This window comes from Pleurodeles waltl, chromosome 3_1 (assembly GCF_031143425.1).
Source record: "Pleurodeles waltl isolate 20211129_DDA chromosome 3_1, aPleWal1.hap1.20221129, whole genome shotgun sequence".
Taxonomy (NCBI): Eukaryota; Metazoa; Chordata; class Amphibia; order Caudata; family Salamandridae; genus Pleurodeles; species Pleurodeles waltl.
In genome coordinates this window covers 147,623,098-147,642,414 of record NC_090440.1, presented here as the reverse complement: position 1 = coordinate 147,642,414, position 19,317 = coordinate 147,623,098, and positions in this window count along the sequence as shown.

Genomic DNA, 19,317 nt, shown 5'->3' with positions numbered 1-19,317 from the left:
CCCAGGGCACACATTAGGGGTGACTTAAATGTACAAAAAGGGGAGTTTTAGGCTTGGCAAGTACTTTTAAATGCCAAGTCGAAATGGCAGTGAAACTGCACACACAGGTCTTGCAATAGCAGGCCTGAGACAAGGTAAAGTGGCTACTTAAGTGGGTGGCACAACCAGTGCTGCAGGCCCACTAGTAGCATTTAATCTACAGGCCCTAGGCACATATAGTGCACATTACTAGGGACTTATAGGTAGATTAAATAGTCCAATTGGGTATGATCCAAAGTTACCATGTTTAAAGGGAGAGAGCATATGCACTTTAGCACTGGTTAGCCTAAGAACCAGCAAAAATGAGGTCAGAAAAAGAGAAGGAGGAAGGCAAAAAGTCTGGGGATAACCCTGCAGAAGGGCCATTTCCAACATATCCCCCTTCCAGCTTAAAGCCAGGGTAGACTAATCAACACTCTGATGGACTTCCCTGCGATAGAACCTGGACAATGGCCCACTACTGCAGGGGCACTTGCCAGTTCTACGTCTTTCTGAACTCAATGAGGCTTCTTCGTCTATACTCTCTGGGGCCACTGAACTGGCCCATGGGGAACCCTTCTTATCACTTGAGGACCCCACCTGTGAAGCTCCTAATTTTAACATGCTCAAACAATGCATCCCAGTATGCAGACAGTACCACCATGGCCAACAAAGTGATGTGGCCCGTTCCATTCCTTGGGTCTGACTTCTGTCCCAAACCCAGGGAAAACTCTTCCCATATGTCCAGAAATCAACAGACACCACTGACAGCTGTCAGTGTCATGAGCCAGGCCCCAGACCATCCACTGCTAAGTGGAGACCCTGAGGGGGGCCATTGGATGAGCTTCTCCTCCAACTGGGGGTCTGGTAGGGAGTTCTCAATGGGCTCCTGAAGCATCCCAAAATGGGGGGCGGTAGCCCCAGGGGTCTTGCACTCCTTCTCCATTCTCACCTGATACCGGTCACTCAGCCCAGGGTCTGTATCGTGAGGCTGAACAGAGGACAAGGGTGAGTCCTTCCTCACCGTGCCTCTACATCTGGGCTCACATACCCTCCTCTGGGGAGTGGTACTGCCAGACATCTGAACTGTCAGGGCACCCTTAGGGGTCAACCCTCTCAGCTCTCCTGACACTAGGGGAAACGCATTCCCCAGAATGCAGTCAATGGGCAGCTGGGGACTAACTATGACCCGCCTCTGGGTCACCTCCCCACCTAGGGACACCCGGGCCTTGGGGCGGAAGAAATCTTCTCCAATGGCTGGAGTCACTCTACACACCTGTCCGATTTACTGCTCTGGTGACACTAGTCTCTCCACAATCATGGTAAGACTAGCCCCTGTGTCTCTCAGAGCGGTGACTGGGACCCCATTCACTTCCACCTGGTGGAAGTGACGACTCCCACCCTCAGGGATCACCAGGTTACCCTCTGAGTCCACCTCCCAACTAAAGGAGATGAAGGCATGGTCTACGACCTGCCCCTGGAGACTACTTTCCCCTAAGGCCACATGGGCCACCCCTGTAGAGGTCCCAATACTGGGTGAGTTCTTTGGACAGACAGAGTCCCCCTTCCTGTGTCCCAGCTGGTAACATTTAAAAGCAGGGGGGTTGGAAATGAGATGCTTTGGGCCACTGCCCACCAGAACCACCACCCTGTTTCTCAGATGGGGCATGGGAACCCTTTATTCCCCCCGTACTCTGGGACTTGTCTGGGTCATCTCTAACCTCCCCCTCACTCTGTCGGGGTGGAACCGGAACCACCCTTCTCGGGGTCACTCCCAGATACCTTTTTGGACACCCTGGTGCTAGTCCAGAGGTCCGCCTCTTCAGCAAGGTTCCTGGGATCAGTCAGCTTACTATCTACCAAGTGCTGGTGCAACTCTGTAAAGGAAATACTGAGTATATGCTCTCTCAAAATCAAGTCATATAACCCTTTGTAATCATCTACTTTGCTGCCCCGCACCCATCCATTCAGTGCCTTACTGGAAAAGTCAAAGAAATCTATCCATGTTTGTGTGGATTTTTTGATGCTGCCCCTGAACCTCTGACGGTATCCATCAGGGGTCAGCCCAAACTTGGAAAGTAAAATGGCTTTCTGAAGTGGGTATGTGTTGTGATCCTTTATGTCCAATGTGAGAAGTATATCCCTTCCCAAAGGTGGCACATAACTCCACATAGCTGTACCCCATTGCCCTTCAGGAACCTCATGAGCCCTTAGTGCAACTTCATAAGCAGCTAACCATTTATCTATGTCATCTCCCACCACATAACTGGGCACCACATTTTTGGGTATATGAACCTTCTTTTCTCCAGCAGGTCCTGTAAGTTAGCTGCCACCATTACTGCTGGATTCAGACTGCTTTGCCTTGAGATCCAGCTCCTTGAGACTCAGTTCATGAGCCAACAAAAGTTTATTTTCAGCCAAGGCTCTCTCAGCTGCTTGGGCTTCTCTCTCTGCCCTTCTTTCCTCCTGTTGAGCCTCAATTTTCAATCTTGCCATTTGCAATTGGAACTCCCTCTCTTCTCTCCTTTCCTCTGCGGTCAGGCCTTGCTCAGAGACACTGCTCCCTGGTCTGGAAGGGGGCACAATTGCAGTGACAACATCACCCACTGATGGCAACAAATCCACTGAGGGACCATTTTCTGGCTCCTCTTTCTCATCATCCTCCTCTAAATGGGCTTCTGCCCAGGCCCTCAGCGCCACTTGAAAGTCTTCCTTTCTGGAGGCCCCTTGGGTGGGTAATCTCATAATCCTGCAGAACCCTTTTAGCTGTTTGACAATATATGTATCCAACAGGGCTAGGTCAAAATCTCCTGCTTGAGACCCAGCCAGAGACATGTTGAGGGAGGATTTAGGTTTAGAAAATTGTCAGGAAAAAAAACGAATTTGCAAAAGAGATAAAAATCAAGTTGACCTTCAACTGTGGGTAGGTAGTGAAATACTTAGCTACTGTATGTCACTGCACAAATACAAGTCCCATCCTCACCACTGATCACCAATGTTAGAAATTGGGTCTTTGGTTGGCAGTCAGGTTACCCCCTGTCCAAGCAAGGACCCTCACTCTAGTCAGGGTAAGTCACACAAAATCCAAATTATCCTGTGCCCACCCTCTGGTACTTTTAAATGCCAAGTCGAAGTGGCAGTGAAACTGCACACACAGGCCTTGCAATGGCAGGCCTGAGACAAGGAAAAGGGGCTACTTAAGTGGGCGGCACAACCAGTGCTGCAGGCCCACTAGTAGCATTTAATCTACAGGCCCTAGGCACATATAATGCACATTACTAGGGACTTATAAGTAGACTAAATAGTCCAATTGGGTATGATCCAAAGTTACCATGTTTAAAGGGAGAGTGAAACTGCACACACAGGCCTTGCAATGGCAAGCCTGAGACAAGGTAAAGGGGCTACTTAAGTGGGTGGCACAACCAGTGCTGCAGGCCCACTAGCAGCATTTAATCTACAGGCCCTTGGCACATATAGTGCACATTACAAGGGACTTATAAGTAGATTAAATAGTCCAATTGGGTATGATCCAAAGTTACCATGTTTAAAGGGAGAGTGCATATGCACTTTAGCACTGGTTAGCAGTGGTAAAGTGTGCAGAGTCTAAAAACCAGCAAAAATGAGGTCAGAAAAAGAGAAGGAGGATGGCAAAAAGTCTGGGGATAACCCTGCAGAAGGGCCATTTCCAACAATTCACTACACCCTAACCTATTTATATTTCTCTGCTAGTCCACAGACTGGGACTCTATCTTGCACTGCTGGATTAACTACAAAAAAATTAAACCTTTTTCAACTTTTTTAAATGCACTTTGTTAACTAGGGGTGGCACTAGCCTCAACCTAATGAGCACCAAACCATATCTGACCACAAATTACCCAGTCTCTCTGTCTGCCTACATGTCTCACATTACATATGCACCTTAAACGCTCCACCTAAAATTATTTATAACACCCCACACCTTAAATCATTAACTGAATGAACTTTTTTCAACAAATATACATGGTCCCACAAACACATAATTCTAACACTCTATCTACATTTTTTATAAAAGAACATTAGTATGGTGATATATCTCACTTTTGAAGTGTTTACCATAAATGACACAAGCATTCAGAGCCAATTCTTCATCTCAGTTAACCTAGCCTCCACTCACTTTGCAATCATATGCTACCACCCTTAACCCCAAGTACATCTTTTTGCAATACCCATTCACAATGTGTTACTTCTTTAATTCTATAACACAATATCAAGTGCTAGACACACACTTACATACCAGGTACTGCACTTGTAACCTTAACCCCTAGGGTGCCTTGGACGAGGTGATCTCGTCCAAGGCACCGGTTCCCGGGTGCCTTGGACGAGATCACCTCGTCCTGCACCCGGGAACTGGGGGGAGCGCTAGCGCTCCCCCCATGTGCTCCGCACCCACCGACCCCAAGGCAGGGATGGAAGGGGAAGCCCTTCCCCTCCCCCGCCACCCCGTGATGTCAGCACGCATCGCGCGCTGACAATCACAGAGGGCCTCCTCCCATCGCCCTAGAAGCTCAGCTTCCAGCGTGATCTTTCGATCACGTGGGGGAGGCCCAGAGAGGCTTCAAAGGGAAGGAAAGGAATTTCCTTCCCTTTGAAGTCTCTCTGAGCGTTTCAAAAGCTGGATTGCAAAGCAATCTGGCTTTTGAAACGCCCACTAGACACCAGGGACTTTCTTTCTTTGTTTTGAAATTGGCATAAGGGAGCGACCCCTTGGGCAAGGGTCGCTCCCAGAGGGGGCGTTTTTTTGAAAGGCCTTTTCTGCCCCCCCTGGGGGCAGGTCGTCCTATTATTAGGCCGATCTGCCCCCAGGAGGGGCAGAAACCTCTAGGCACCAGGGATCATTATTATTATTTTTTTCTTTTTGTTTTGTTCTGGTTTTTTGGAGGTGGGGAGCGACCCCTTAGGCAAGGGTCGCTCCCCTAGGGGGGAAAATTTATTTTAGGCCATTTCTGCCCCCCTGGGGGGAAGAGCAGCCTATTTTGATCAGGCCGATCTGCCCCCATGGGGGGCAGAAACCACTAGGCACTGGGGATTTTTTTGTTTTTTTGTTTTACAGATGGGGAGCGACCCCTTGGACAAGGGTCGCTCCCCTGGAGGGAAAAATTGTATTTAGGCCATTTCTGCCCCCTTTGGGGGCAGATCAGCCAATTTTTGCTATGCCAATCTGCCCCCAAGGAGGGCAGAAACCACTAGGCACCGGGGATTTTTTTTTTTGCGCCAATGTCACGCAGGGGGAGCGACCCCGTAGGCAAGGGTCGCTCCCGGGGGGTGGGGATTTATTTTAGGCCATTTCTGCCCCTCCTGGGGGCAGATCGGCCTATTGTTATTAGGCCGATCTGCCCCCAGGGGGGGCAGAAACCTCTAGGCGCCAGGGCAAATATTTTTTTTGTTTGTTTGTTTTTTTAGAGATGGGGAGCGACCCATTAGGCAAGGGTCGCTCCGCAGGGAGGCAAATTGTATTTAGACCATTTCTGCCCCCCTTGGGGGCAGAACGGCCGATTTTAGGTCAGTCTGCCCCCAAGGGGGCAGAAACCACTAGGCACCGGGGATTTATTTTTTTGCACCAATGTCATGCAAGGGGAGCGACCCCGTAGGCAAGGGTCGCTCGGGGGGGGAGGTTGGAGGGGGGGAAATTTATTTTAGACCATTTCTGCCCCCCCTGGGGCCGGCTGAGCTAGAGGCCAAAATCCACAGTCAGGCACTTTGCAAAAAACACCTCTGTTTTCTGTGAAAAAATGTGATGTGTCCACGTTGTGTTTTGGGCCATTTCCTTTCGTGGGCGCTAGGCCTACCCACACAAGTGAGGTACCATTTTTATCGGGAGACTTGGGGGAACGCCTGGTAGAAGGAAATTTGTTGCTCCTCTCAGATTCCAGAACTTTCTGTCACCGAAATGAGAGCAAAAAGTGTTTTTTTGGCCAAATTTTGAGGTTTGCAAAGGATTCTGGGTAACAGAACATGGTCAAAGACCCACAAGTCACCCCATCTTGGATTCCCCTAGGTTTCTAGTTTTCAAAAAAGGCGCTGGTTTGCTAGGTTTCCCCAGGTGCCGACTGAGCTAGATGCCAAAATCCACAGGTAGGCACTGTTTTCTGTGAAAAAATGTGATGTGTCCACATTGTGTTTTGGGCCATTTCCTTTCGTGGGCGCTAGGCCTACCCACACAAGTGAGGTACCATTTTAACGGTAGACTTGGGGGAACGCTAGGTGGAAGGACATTTGTGGCTCCTCTCAGATTCCAGAACTTTCTGTCACCGAAATGAGTGGAAACGTGTTTTTTAGCCAAATTGTGAGGTTTGCAAAGGATTCTGGGTAACAGAACCTGGTCAGAGCCCCACAAGTCACCCCATCTTGGATTTCCCTAGGTCTCTAGTTTTAAAAAATGCACAGGTTTGGTAGGTTTCCCTAGGTGCCGGCTGAGCTAGAGGCCAAAATCTACAGGTAGGCACTTTGCAAAAAACACCTCTGTTTTCCGTCAAAAATTGTGAAGTGTCCACGTTGTGTTTTGGGGCATTTCCTGTCGCGGGCGCTAGGCCTACCCACACAAGTGAGGTATCATTTTTATCGGGAGACTTGGGGGAACGCTGTGTGGAAGGAAATTTGTGGCTCCTCTCAGATTTCAGAACTTTCTGTCACCGAAATGTGAGGAAAATGTGTTTTTTTAGCCAAATTTTGAGGTTTGCAAAGGATTCTGGGTAACAGAACCTGGTCAGAGCTCCACAAGTCACCCCATCTTGGATTCCCCTAGATCTCTAGTTTTAAAAAATGCACAGGTTTGGTAGGTTTCCCTAGGTGCCGGCTGAGCTAGAGGCCAAAACCTGCAGGTAGGCACTTTGCAAAAAACACCTCTGTTTTCTGTCAAAAATTGTGATGTGTCTATGTTGTGTTTTGGGGCATTTCCTGTCGCGGGCGCTAGGCCTACCCACACAAGTGAGGTATAATTTTTATCGGGAGACTTGGGGGAACGCTGGGTGGAAGGAAATTTGTGGCTTCTCTCAGATTCCAGAACTTTCTGTCACCGAAATGTGAGGAAAACGTGTTTCTTTAGCCAAATATTGAGGTTTGCAAAGGATTCTGGGTAACAGAACCTGGTCAGAGCCCCACAAGTCACCCCATCTTGGATTCCCCTAGGTCTCTAGTTTTCAAAAATGCACAGGTTTGGTACGTTTCCCTAGGTGCCAGCTGAGCTAGAGGCCAAAATCTACAAGTTAGCACTTTGCAAAAAACACCTCTGTTTTCTGTCAAAAAATGTGATGTGTCCACGTTGTGTTTTGGGGCATTTCCTGTCACGGGCGCTAGGCCTACCCACACAAGTGAGGTATAATTTTTATCAGGAGACTTGGGGGAACATAGAATAGCAAAACAAGTGTTATTGCCTCTTGTCTTTCTCTACATTTTTTCCTTCCAAATATAAGGGAGTGTTTAAAAAAGACGTCTGTTTGAGAAATGCCCTGTAATTCACATGCTAGTATGGGCACCCCGGAATTCAGAGATGTGCAAATAACCACTGCTCCTCAATACCTTATCTTGTGCCCGTTTTCTTGATAGCTATTTTTCACACTTTATATTTCAGCAAATTAATTGCTGTATACCCGGTATATAATGAAAACGCACTGCAGGGTGCAGCTCATTTATTGGCTCTGGGTACCTAGGGTTCTTGATGAACCTACAAACCCTATATATCCCCGCAACCAGAAGAGTCCAGCAGATGTAACGGTATATTGCTTTCAAAAATCTGACATTGCAGGAAAAAGTTACAGAGTAAAACGTAGAGAAAAATTGCTGTTTTTTTCACCTCAATTTCAATATTTTTCTTTTTCAGTTTTTATTTTCTATAGGAAACCCTTGTAGGATCTACACAAATGACCCCTTGCTGAATTCAGAATTTTGTCTACGTTTCAGAAATGTTTAGGTTTTGGGGATCCAGCATTGGTTTCACACCCATTTCTGTCACTGACTGGAAGGAGGCTGAAAGCACAAAAAATCGTAAAAATGGGGTATGTCCCAGTAAAATGCCAAATTTGTGTTGAAAAGTTGGGTTTTGTGATTCAAGTCTGCCTGTTCCTGAAAGCTGAGAAGCTGGTGATTTTAGCACCGCAAACTCATTGTTGATGCCATCTTCAAGGAAAAAACCACAAGCCTTCTTCTGCAGCCACTTTTTCCCATTTGTTTGAAAAAAACGAAATTGTCACTGTATTTTGGCTAATTTCTTGGCCTCCTTCAGGGGAACCCACAAAGTCTGGGTACCTCTAGAATCCCTAAGATGTTAGAAAAAAAGGACGCAAATTTGGCTTGGCTAGCTTATGTGGACAAAAAGTTATGAGGGCCTAAGCGCGAACTGCCCCAAATAGCCCAAAAAAGGCCTGATACAGGAGGGGGAAAAGGCCTGGCAGTGAAGGGGTTAATCTAGGTATAGTTATACATAATCTATGGCACAGGCTATATGTGAGCCGCCACATTGCAAGTGATTTATATATTTGAACAGTATGATATTGGCATTAAATTTAGTCACAAACACAACTATTCAGAATACTAGGTGTTCACAACAATACTACCACTTTCATTAACACAGATGGGAAAAGGATAATGCCACACATGGTAAATATCAAACCTGGAAATCGATTTAAAGGGTTAACCTGTGCAACATATTGAAATATAGAATCACATAAGGCAACGTGAATCATGTTTTTTATGCACGGTATATCTTGAAGCAAACTGCAGCCACAAAAGGTTAAAAATGAAGTATTTATTTTTAATATTTTTCTAATATATTATGCAAAAAAAGAATAAAATGCAAAAAAAGAATAAAAATAGAAGTCTGGGAGTGGAATAGAAAACTTGTATTCTCTCACAGTATTAGTCTCTTTAGCCTTCAGCCATTGGGCTTACCTCACACCTTTTGCCCCAATTTCCTCCTCAATAATACTAGACCCTCTGTAAAAAAATTGTTCTGGTCGACTTTTTTAAAAATAGCAGATGTGCTGTAGTGATGATGTAATATTTCTGGAAACGTGAGACTTTTATACTTAATTTTGGTGTCAAAACATAGGTTTTGGTGATCAAGTAATCTTATAGAGACAGAAACTAATTCCCCAGAGCAACACTTCTGCTATTTTCCAAAATGGTGGCTATATTTGAGGAAGAAAAGACATATATAGAAATGAAAGAAATAAAAATGTTTTTTTAATCCTTTTATGTATACACCAAACAATGTTTATGAGCTGAATATGAAAAAATAATGTTTATCACTCCTTTTTAGATACATTTTCATAGTTCACTTTATTTCACTGTTTCAGCAGTTGCTTGTGGTACTTTTGCAGAATGTCAAACATTTGAGAAGAGCATATCGACAGGGACATCTTTCGTTCCTTTTCGGACAAGTTTTGCAAGTATATGTATGCGTAAGTTCTATGAGTAGAGGCTTTAGAAAATTTGTAGGATTTAGCACCCCATCAATATCTTCCCAAACAAATTCACACAGACCTTTCTCTACATATGCATGATGCAAAACATTTACATATCTTCTGATCAAGTATAACGCACTTGTAATGTATCCGCTCACAGAATATGACATCGGTGGAAGGTCACTTAGTTCGACTGATCACTTGAACTCACTGTACCGAAGATCATCAAATGTGTGACAGTCAGAACTCATTTCCCACACACGCACAAGGTATTTTTCTACTTCTTTAAAGTCACATTCTTTTTTTCTCTCAGCAAATCCTTTCAAAAACTTCACAGGTTCAGTATTTAAAGCTCCAAGATTTGTTCCAATTTTGCTCATAGTGTCATCATCTGTTAGAATATGTGCCTTGATAAGAATGCTGGGCTTCTCTGAGTCAAGTTTCTTGTACAGAATATGAAGGGGGTTAAGATTATTTTCTTGCCTGTACCATAATGTATTCATAACTCTGACAATCCTTGACTTATGAAGACTGTAAAAAATCTAAGTAGCACAATAATTACACCGGTGTCATTTGACAGTACAATGACTCGATTGGAACCATTTTGAACAAGCCACTCAACATGTGGTACAACTTATAGGTCAGCTTCCTCCAATTTGCTGTTAAGTTCTTGAACAATATGGCCCATACCCTTTGAATATATCTCTATAGGCACCATCTCCTCAAAGACAACCATTTCACTTGCAATAATTGGAAATTAAGGGGCATATTTAAGAGCCCCTAGTGCCACCAGAGCGTCACTTTTCCTGGTGCTCCGGTGGCGCTATGCCCGGGCGTATTTACACAGTGGTGTTAAGATACTTTTTGTGGCTTAACACCACCTTGTAAATACGTCCCCCAACTTGTAAATACGTCCCCTTCCCATGCAGCACTTTGCGTGGAAGGGGCGTGCAATGGATGTTGCTGTGGGCTTGCAACAGCAACACCCATTGCATTTTGACGCAGCCCCAGATTTCGTAAACCTGAGGCAGTGCCAAAATCTAGACTGACACAATGAGAAGAAATACTTTCCAAATTTTTTGCTCTTTCTATGTGTGCTGCCTTTTGCAGCACACATAGAAAGAGCAAATCAACATTTAAGATTGTTTTGTGCAGGAAGGTGTTCCTTCCTGCAAAAAAACAATCTCCTCCTCAACGCAGTCATCCTTGCACTACGGTGCAAGGGTGGCTGTGTTGACGCACAGGGCAGATTTAGCGCTGGAGCAGGGGGAAACACAGGGGTGCGCCGTATTCTTGTAAATACAGTGCATCCCTGCGTTTTGAAAATGACAGTGCACGATGCTGCCAAATTTGGCACAGCGCCACACACCGTCTTTTTCCATTAAAGCTGGCCCTCAGCGTTCAATGAAGCATCAGCAATGTTTTTGCGAGTTGACATCTCCAAGCTCATCTTGATCGATGTTGATGATCAGAATTTATCAAGTTGCACAGGTATAGGTGTGAAATTATTTATGTAGGCAAGGTCAATTGTTCCACTAGTGGACATTCACCTGATTCTCTCACATTCGTTGACAGATAGTTCAAGATAACTGCCAAAGACAATGTGCAGTTCTTGCAAGGGGCACACTGACTTTGATATCGGTAGAACAGTCTGAATGACCTCTCGGATGTTTTGCATGGATGAAATCTTGATCATTCGCAATTGTGACATATAGGTGGTCATTACAACCCTGCCGGACGGTGTTAAAGCTGCGGAAATACCGCAAACATGCCGGCGGACAAAAAAAGGGAATTATGACCCTATCGGAAACCGCCAACAAAGACAGCCACTTTAACACTCCGACCGCCACGGCGGTACAGACAAACATCACAGCGGTTACCGCCAACAGACAGGCGGGAGACAATGTACCGCCCACACTATTACAACCCGCCAATCCGCCACCTTTTCCGGGGCGGATTCACCGTGGATAAAAACACGGCGGAAACTCCATGGACCCGGAATTACAAATACTCCCTGCCCTTGTCTTTCTGCTCCTCTATGAACAACAGCTACGTAGGCACAGAAGACACCGGTGAGTACTGCACCTACGACACGGGGAGGAGGGAGGCAAAAGTTAGAGGGACACCCACCAAACACCCCCACCCCCACCCTCGCATATCACAACATACACACCAATGCATTCACAAAAATCACAAGAACAACCCACAATCCCCCCGGAAGAATGAAAACACAATGCGAAATTCGGTCAAACATTATAATGTGCCAATATACATGTCATACAAAAATATACTGATATATATTAGAAAATCACTCATAATTATATACAATACGAGAAGTAGTGCAGATATGTACACAACAATGTCCAAAAATGCATGGGCGAGGTCCACAAACGACACCTGACCACAATCGGAGAGAACACTGCCGGGGCATCAGATAGAAATACTACAGGCACCTCAGGGGGAAGGGAAGGAGGGGCACCTCAGCCAGATGAATGCGAAGCCAGATCCACGACGGGGCACCATGCCCATTGATATATCCTGGGGAGTGCAAAGCCACAGTCTCTCAAGTCTCTACAGTGGGTGGTTTGCCCACTGTGCCATCCTAGGGAGTGCAAAGCCACAGTCTCTCAAGTCTATACAGTGGGTGGCTTGCCCACTGTGCCATCCTGGGGAGTGCAAAGCTACAGTCTCTCAAGTCTATACAGTGGGTGGGTTGCCCACTGTGCCATCCTGGGGAGTGCAAAGCTACAGTCTCTCAAGTAGATGCAGTTCTCTACTGGTACTGGGTGGAACTGGTGCCCATACTGGATGAGTCTCCATGTGAAAGTTCCTGTCCTGTCACTGTCCCAGCTGCACATGGGATAAGGATGCCTGATGTGGCGGTCCATTCATTCCTACACGGTGCCTGCCCTGTTCAGCGGTGCCTTACCATGGCGGTCTTTGCCCTGTTCAGCGGTCTTCACCATGGCGGTCTTTGCCCTGTTCAGCGGTGCTTTGCCATGGCGGTCTTTGCCCTGTTCAGCGGTCTTCACCATGGCGGTCTTTGCCCTGTTCAGCGGTGCTTTGCCATGGCGGTCTTTGCCCTGTTCAGCGGGCTTCACCATGGCGGTCTTTGCCCTGTTCAGCGGTGCTTTGCCATGGCGGTTCTGGTACGGACATTGGTGTGTGGCATGACTTTCCCTACACTGGGCATTGGTGTGTGGCATGACGATCTCTACACTGGGCATTGGTGTGTGGCATGACGTTCCATCATTGCCCAGTGGGGCTGTGGCAGCCGGGGCCCTCCTGGGCTGTGACTCTGGCGGTGGACTCAGGACCAGTGACGATACTCGGGCCCTCCTGGGCTGTGACTCCGGCGGTGGTCTCCTGACCAGTGACGATACTTGGGCCCTCCTGGGCTGTGACTCTGGCGGTGGACTCAGGACCAGTGACGATACTTGGGCCCTCCTGGGCTGTGACTCTGGCGGTGGACTCAGGACCAGTGACGATACTTGGGCCCTCCTGGGCTGTGACTCTGGCGGTGGACTCTGGACCAGTGACAACGGTGCTGTCAGTTGTGTCTGGACCGCCGGAAATGATGGCGCACATCTCCGCCGTGACACTCACAACAGGCTGGCAAGACTTCCTCTGGACCTTCCCCACCTTTGGTGGAGTCACAGCTGACTCTCCAATCCCCTTCGAACCCAGGTCAGTTGTTGTCCCACCAGGAGTCTTAACACGGTCCCGTCGTCCACTCTCCAATTTTAGAGCCTTTACAGGGGGTGGACTGCCAGTGCTTTGGCTCCGGGTCCTACTGCCTGCCCTAGTGGCCGGTGCACTCCACAATCCCCGAACACGCACCGCTGGTATTGGAGGTTTTTTGGCTGAGGCGCTACGACGGGACTGATGAATTGGGGGGGGGGTGGGGGCAAAAAGGTCAATTTTACACAGGGACAGTTTCTGACGAACACTGGGATGGGTAGCTGGAGGGGGTCTGGGAGTGGAGGAAGAGGAGGTGGTTGTAGGAGGTGTTACTTTAGCTGTTTTGGGTGCAGGTGCAGGTACAGGAGGCTGTTGTAAGGTGGATGGATGTTGGGTGAGTGATTGCCGGCGTTTGTGTACTCTGGGAGGGGGTGTCACAGACACACTGGGAGAGGACACAGGGGACGTGTAAATGGCAGTGGAGGTGGTGAGTGCAGGTGAGTGGCTTGTGGTGCTGGGTGTCCTGGTGCGATTCCTGGTGCCTGTAGATGTGGTGCATGCAGGTGTGTGTGTAGACGAGACTGGGAGGGAGGAGGGAGAAGAGGAGGAGGGGGACACAGTGGAGACAGTGGATGTTGCTGTGTCTGTATGGGTGTGATGCTTGTGTGAGTGCCTGTGGGATGTGTGGTGCCTATGTTTGCTTGAGCTACTTTTGGGTGTTGACTTGTGTGCATGCTGGTCTGTAGGTGTGCTTGGGATGGGCTGGGGTACAGGGGATTGGGTCTGGGTGGAGGAAGTTGGAGGGGGGGAGGCTCGACACAGGGACAATGGCTGCCATCAGTGCTGAGGCCAGAGATTGCAGGGTTCGCTGAAGGACAGCCTGACCAGAATGAATGCCCTCCAGGAATGCATTACCATGTTGTAACTCTCGTTCTACACCCTGGATGGCATTCACAATGGTAGACTGCCCAACAGTGAGTGACCTGAGGAGGTCAATGGCCTCCTCACTGAGGGCAGCAGGGGTGACTGGGGCAGGGCCTGAGGTGCCTGGGGCGAAGGTGATGCCCACCCTCCTGGGTGAGCGGGCACGGGACGAACGCTGAGGGGCTGCTGGGAGGGCGGTGCTGGTAGGGGAGGTGGCGGCTGTACCTGTAGAAGTGGTGCACACAGATGGTGCCACCACCACAGGGGAGCTCCCATCGGCGGACGAGTCCGTGTCGCTGGTTGGTGATCCGGTGGCCGACGTGAAGCTCCCCTCGGCCTCCGTCCCACTGGTGCATTCAGAGTCCGTGGTGTGGCCCTCCATGGCCATGTGGGATGCAGCTCCCTCGTGCTCCGGTGCCACTGTACCTCCGCCTGTTGATGCTGATGTACAAAAGGACAGGGAGAGCAGGAAAAGGGGGGGAGACAGAAGAACAAGAGTTTTAGTGCATGGCTTACCGCTACCCTTGGCGGACAAGACAGACGCAGGAGCCCCCTGCATTACGCCGTGCTCCTGCACTCTGCACACGCAATTTCTGGTTTATGGCCTACATGGCAATGGTGGACATCTGCGCACATGGATGCCACAGGGGCAACTATACCTCAACTTGGCACTCTGCTGAGGTGGGGTTGAGTGCCACATGGCCTGCATTACGAAGGGGCCTTGCCTACCTAACTCGCCCTGGCCAAGGGACGCCCACAGCCCTCCTCCCCCACCCAGACACCTCCACTGCACGCAAAGTCTGCAGAATGAGGTTGTACTCACCCCCTTGTGTCTGCTGTGATGCCCTCAATCGCCCATCCAACTCCGGGTAGGCCACCGCCAGGATCCGGATCATCAGGGGGGTCATGGTGCGACGGGCACCCCTCCCACGTTGGGAGGCCATCCCCAGCTGAGCCTCCGCCGTCTTCTTGCTGCAGCGGCGAATGTCCTCCCATCTCTTCCGGCAGTGGGTGCCCCGTCTGTGGTGGGCCCCCAGGGTCCGGACCTCCTTGGCGATGGCACGGCAGATGTCCCTCTTCTGGTTGGCGCTGACCTACATGACATGCACAAGGGAAGAGGAACAGTCATTACCAACTGCACAGTCGTTGTGAGTGGCCCCCTCCCTACTCTGGCCATGTGGCCCATTCATTCGCATGCATTAATGTTCAATCAACTCTGCCCACTTCCCTCTTCCACCCAGCCCTCTCCACCCAGGCCTAGCCCATTCAACGTGCTCCCTGTGTTCTAACCTGTTGGTCTGGAGGACCGTAGAGTAGCGTGTACTGGGGGAGGACCCCATCCACAAGTTTCTCCAACTCCTGTGCAGTGAAGGCAGGGGCCCTTCCCCAGACGCAGCAGCCATCGTCGCTTCCAGACCGAGGTCACAGCAGCACTAGCAGTGTAGGTCCTCTCCTGTCGAAGGTCAGGTATCTAGTGATTGAACAGATAGAAAATGGCGGTGACGTCCGCGGCGGTGAAGTCCGCGGGGGTGCGCATCATCACCGCCGGCGCACCTGTTCATTGGCTCCTGGGACCCATAGGGTCCACTGTTAACCAATGCAGCATTACGACCGCCTACCGCGACGGTGTGCAACGCCAGCGCAGTTACCCCACAATCCCATTGTCCCAGTTTAGAGGTCAGGCAGCCGCCATTTCAGGGGCCCACATGCCTTCATTTACTACTGCGTCACACATAGCTAGGCCTACACTCAACACACATACAGTAACGGTTTAGTGAGTGGTGTAGTCTTGTGTGTAACTGTTGGTACATACCTGGAGGAATAGTGAATGGTTCTTCGCTGTTGTCCTTCGTAGGCACCGTCAGCTGGGACATATGAGAAGATTGCGTAATCCTCCTGTGTACCGACCGCTGGTGGACCTGTTGACAATGGAAGAAAGACATATCATCGTCACCTACCGGTTTGACCGTGCCACTGTCCAGGAACTAGGTACCCAGTTGGAGCCAGCCCTGATGTCACTGATCCGCCATCCGACTGGAATCCCCGCTGACGTGCAGGTGCTGTCAGTGCTCCATTTCCTTGCAAGTGGGTCTTTTCAGACAACAGTGGCCATGTAATCAGGGATGTCCCAGCCTATGTTTTCCAACGTGCTGTCCAGAGTGTTGTCTGCCCTGCTGAAACACGTAAGGAGATACATAATTATTTCTCAGGTGGAGGATTTGCCTACAGTGAAGGGTGACTTCTATGCCCTTGAACATATCCCCACCATCATAGGTGCCATTGATGGGACCCATGTAACTCTGGTCCCCCCCACAGGAGTGAACAGGTGTACAGGAACAGGAAGAGTTATCATTCCATGAATGTCCAGATGGTATGTTTGGCAGACCAGTACATCTCACAGGTAAATGCTATGTTCCCTGGCTCAGTGCATGACGCCTACATCCTGCGGAATAGTAGCATCCCTGATATGATGGGTCAACTCCAGAGGCACCGGGTATGGCTATTGGGGGACTCTGGTTACCCCAACCTGTCCTGGCTATTGACCCCAGTGAGGAATCCCAGGACCAGGGCAGAGGAACGGTACAATGATGCCCATGGGCGGACTAGGAGGGTGATCGAACGCACCTTCGGACTCCTGAAGGCCAGGTTCAGGTGCCTCCATATGACAGGTGGATCCCTATTCCACTCACCGAAGAAGGTGTGCGACATCATCATCGCCTGCTCCATGCTCCATAATTTGGCTTTCCGACGCCAGGTGCCTTTTCTGCAGGAGGATGATCCAGATGACGGTGTTGTAGCAGCTGTGGAGTCTGTGGAGCCTGTGGACAGTGATGAGGATGAAGCTGAGGAAGAAGAAAATGACAACAGGGAGTCAGTCATACAGCAATATTTCCAGTGACAAACAGGTGAGAACATTTTCAGATTTTACATTACATTCACTGTCACACGTCTACCTCTATCCTGTTTATCTATTTCAATCACAATTTGTTAACTGAGTTGTACCCTTCCATTACGGTTTCACAGGCGTGGTAACCTACGTGTCAACTGCTTGCATCCTTCAAGGGCTTGTGATGTGTGACATAGGTATGTTAGCCTTACAATGGTACAGCCATTATGACACTGTCATTGATAATACAAAGTACAAAATCATAGACTGACTCCAGATTGTTTTGTGTTTCAAGGGTGTTTATTTAAGTGCTAATTATTGGAGGGGGTGGTAAAATGGAGAGGGGGGATGGTGGAGGAATGTCCATGGCAGAGTCCAGTCTATTAGTCTCACAGTTGCACTGCCCATCTGGGCATAGGAAGTGGAGCTGGGGCAGTTCGAATATGGACAGGGTAACAAAGTGGGACAGTGGGAGGACAATCAGGGTGGTCTCATTTCCTGGTGGGGGTCTTGCCATCTTGCTCTGTCCTGTTCCTGGATCGCAGGGACCGCTTGCGTGGTGGTTGTCCGTCTGCAGGGGGTGGGGTGCTGGAGTGGTGGTCCTGTGGCAGGGCGTCCTGTCCACTAGCGCCGGCGGAGGTGGTGGGCAGTTCATTGTCCTGGCTAGTGTCAGTGGCCCCTTGGAGTTCCATGGTGTCCCTCAAGGTCTGCTGTATGTTCTTCAGCACCCCTACGATGGTGCCCAGGGCGGAGCTGATGGTTCTGAGCTCCTCCCTGAACCCCAAATACTGCTCCTCCTGCAGCCGCAGGGTCTCCTGCAACTTGTCCAGTACCGTTGCCGTCGTCTCCTGTGAGTGGTGGTACGCTCCCATGATGGAGGAGAGGGCCTCGTGGAGAGTTGGTTCCCTTGGCCTGTCCTCCCTCTGTCGCACAGCAGCCCTCCCAGTTCCCCTATGTTCCTGTGCCTCCGTCCCCTGGACCGTGTGCCCACTACCACTGCCCCCAGGTCCCTGTTGTTGTTGGGAGGGTGGGTTACCCTGGGTGCCCTGTAGTGGTGGACACACCGCTGATTGACCTGTCCTGGGTAGGGAGGTTTGGGCCCGCTGGGTGGGTGCTGTGCTGGTGTTACCAGAGGGTGGAAGGTCGGTGTTGGGCTGTGCCTGTGCAAGGGGAACCGACTGTCCTGAGGCCCGCGATGGTCCGGGCTGGTCATCAGGATCGAGTAGGGCAGAGCTGCTCTTGTCACTGTGGGCCTCTTCTGGGGGTGGAGTGGTGTTGTCTGGACCCTCTGGTGTGGTGACGGTCCTTCGTGTTCCTGCAGGGGCATAAGAGCATGATTATTACATGTGTGTGTGTAATGGTGTGCAATGGGTGGCTGTGCGTGAACCCCAGTGCAAGCATTCCTGTGTGGGGGCTTGTGTGATGATGGTTGGGGGGGTGTTCTGGCTATGTGCAGTGAGCATGCTTTGGTGAGGGGTGACCATGCTTAGTTGTGTCATGCAGGGCTTGGTGTTGGGATGTGTGGTTTGTGTTATGGGTACATTAGTGATGAGTTGTAGTGATAGGGGAGGGGGTGAGGGTTGGGGTGTGTGATAGCATGAAGGTAGGGTGGGGGATCTGATAGTTGAGATTTGACTTACCAGTGTCCCATCCTCCACCGACTCCTCCGAGGCCCTCAGGATGCAGGATGGTCAAGACTTGCTCCTCCCATGTTGTTAGGGAGGAGGTAGGGGTCCGCCGCCAGTCCGCTGTACCGCGATGTTGTGCCTGGAGACCGTGGAACGCACCTTCCCCATAGGTCGTTCCACTTCTTCCTGATGTCCTCCCGATTTCTTGGGTGCTGTCCCACAGCGTTGACCCTGTCAACTATTCTGCGCCATAACTCCATCTTCCTGGCTATTGATGTGTGCTGTACCTGTGAGCCAAATAGCTGTGGCTCTACCCGTACGATTTCCTCCACCATGACCCTGAGCTCCTCCTCAGAGAAGCGGGGGTGTCTTTGGCGTGCCATGGGGTGGTGTGTGTGATGTGTGGGGTGGTGTATGTGTTGATGAGTGTGGTGAGTGTAGTGGTGTGTGGTGTTTTGTGCGTGGAAGTTGTGTGGGTGATGGTGTTGTGTGCCTCTGTGTGATGGGGTTGTCAATTGCTGTGCTGTCTTTAAGGCCTTCTTTCAGAATTTGTGGTCGTAGGGGTTTGTGTGTGATATGGGTGTGTGTTTTACATAGTATTGGGTGTGTGGGAGTGTTGTTTGTATGTGTATCAGGTGTGGATATTTCAAATTGTCCAATGTGGCGGTGTTTTGTAGATGTGTGTGTATTTTGAGCGCGGCGGTGTGTACCGCCAATGGAATACCGCGGTTGAAAGACCGCC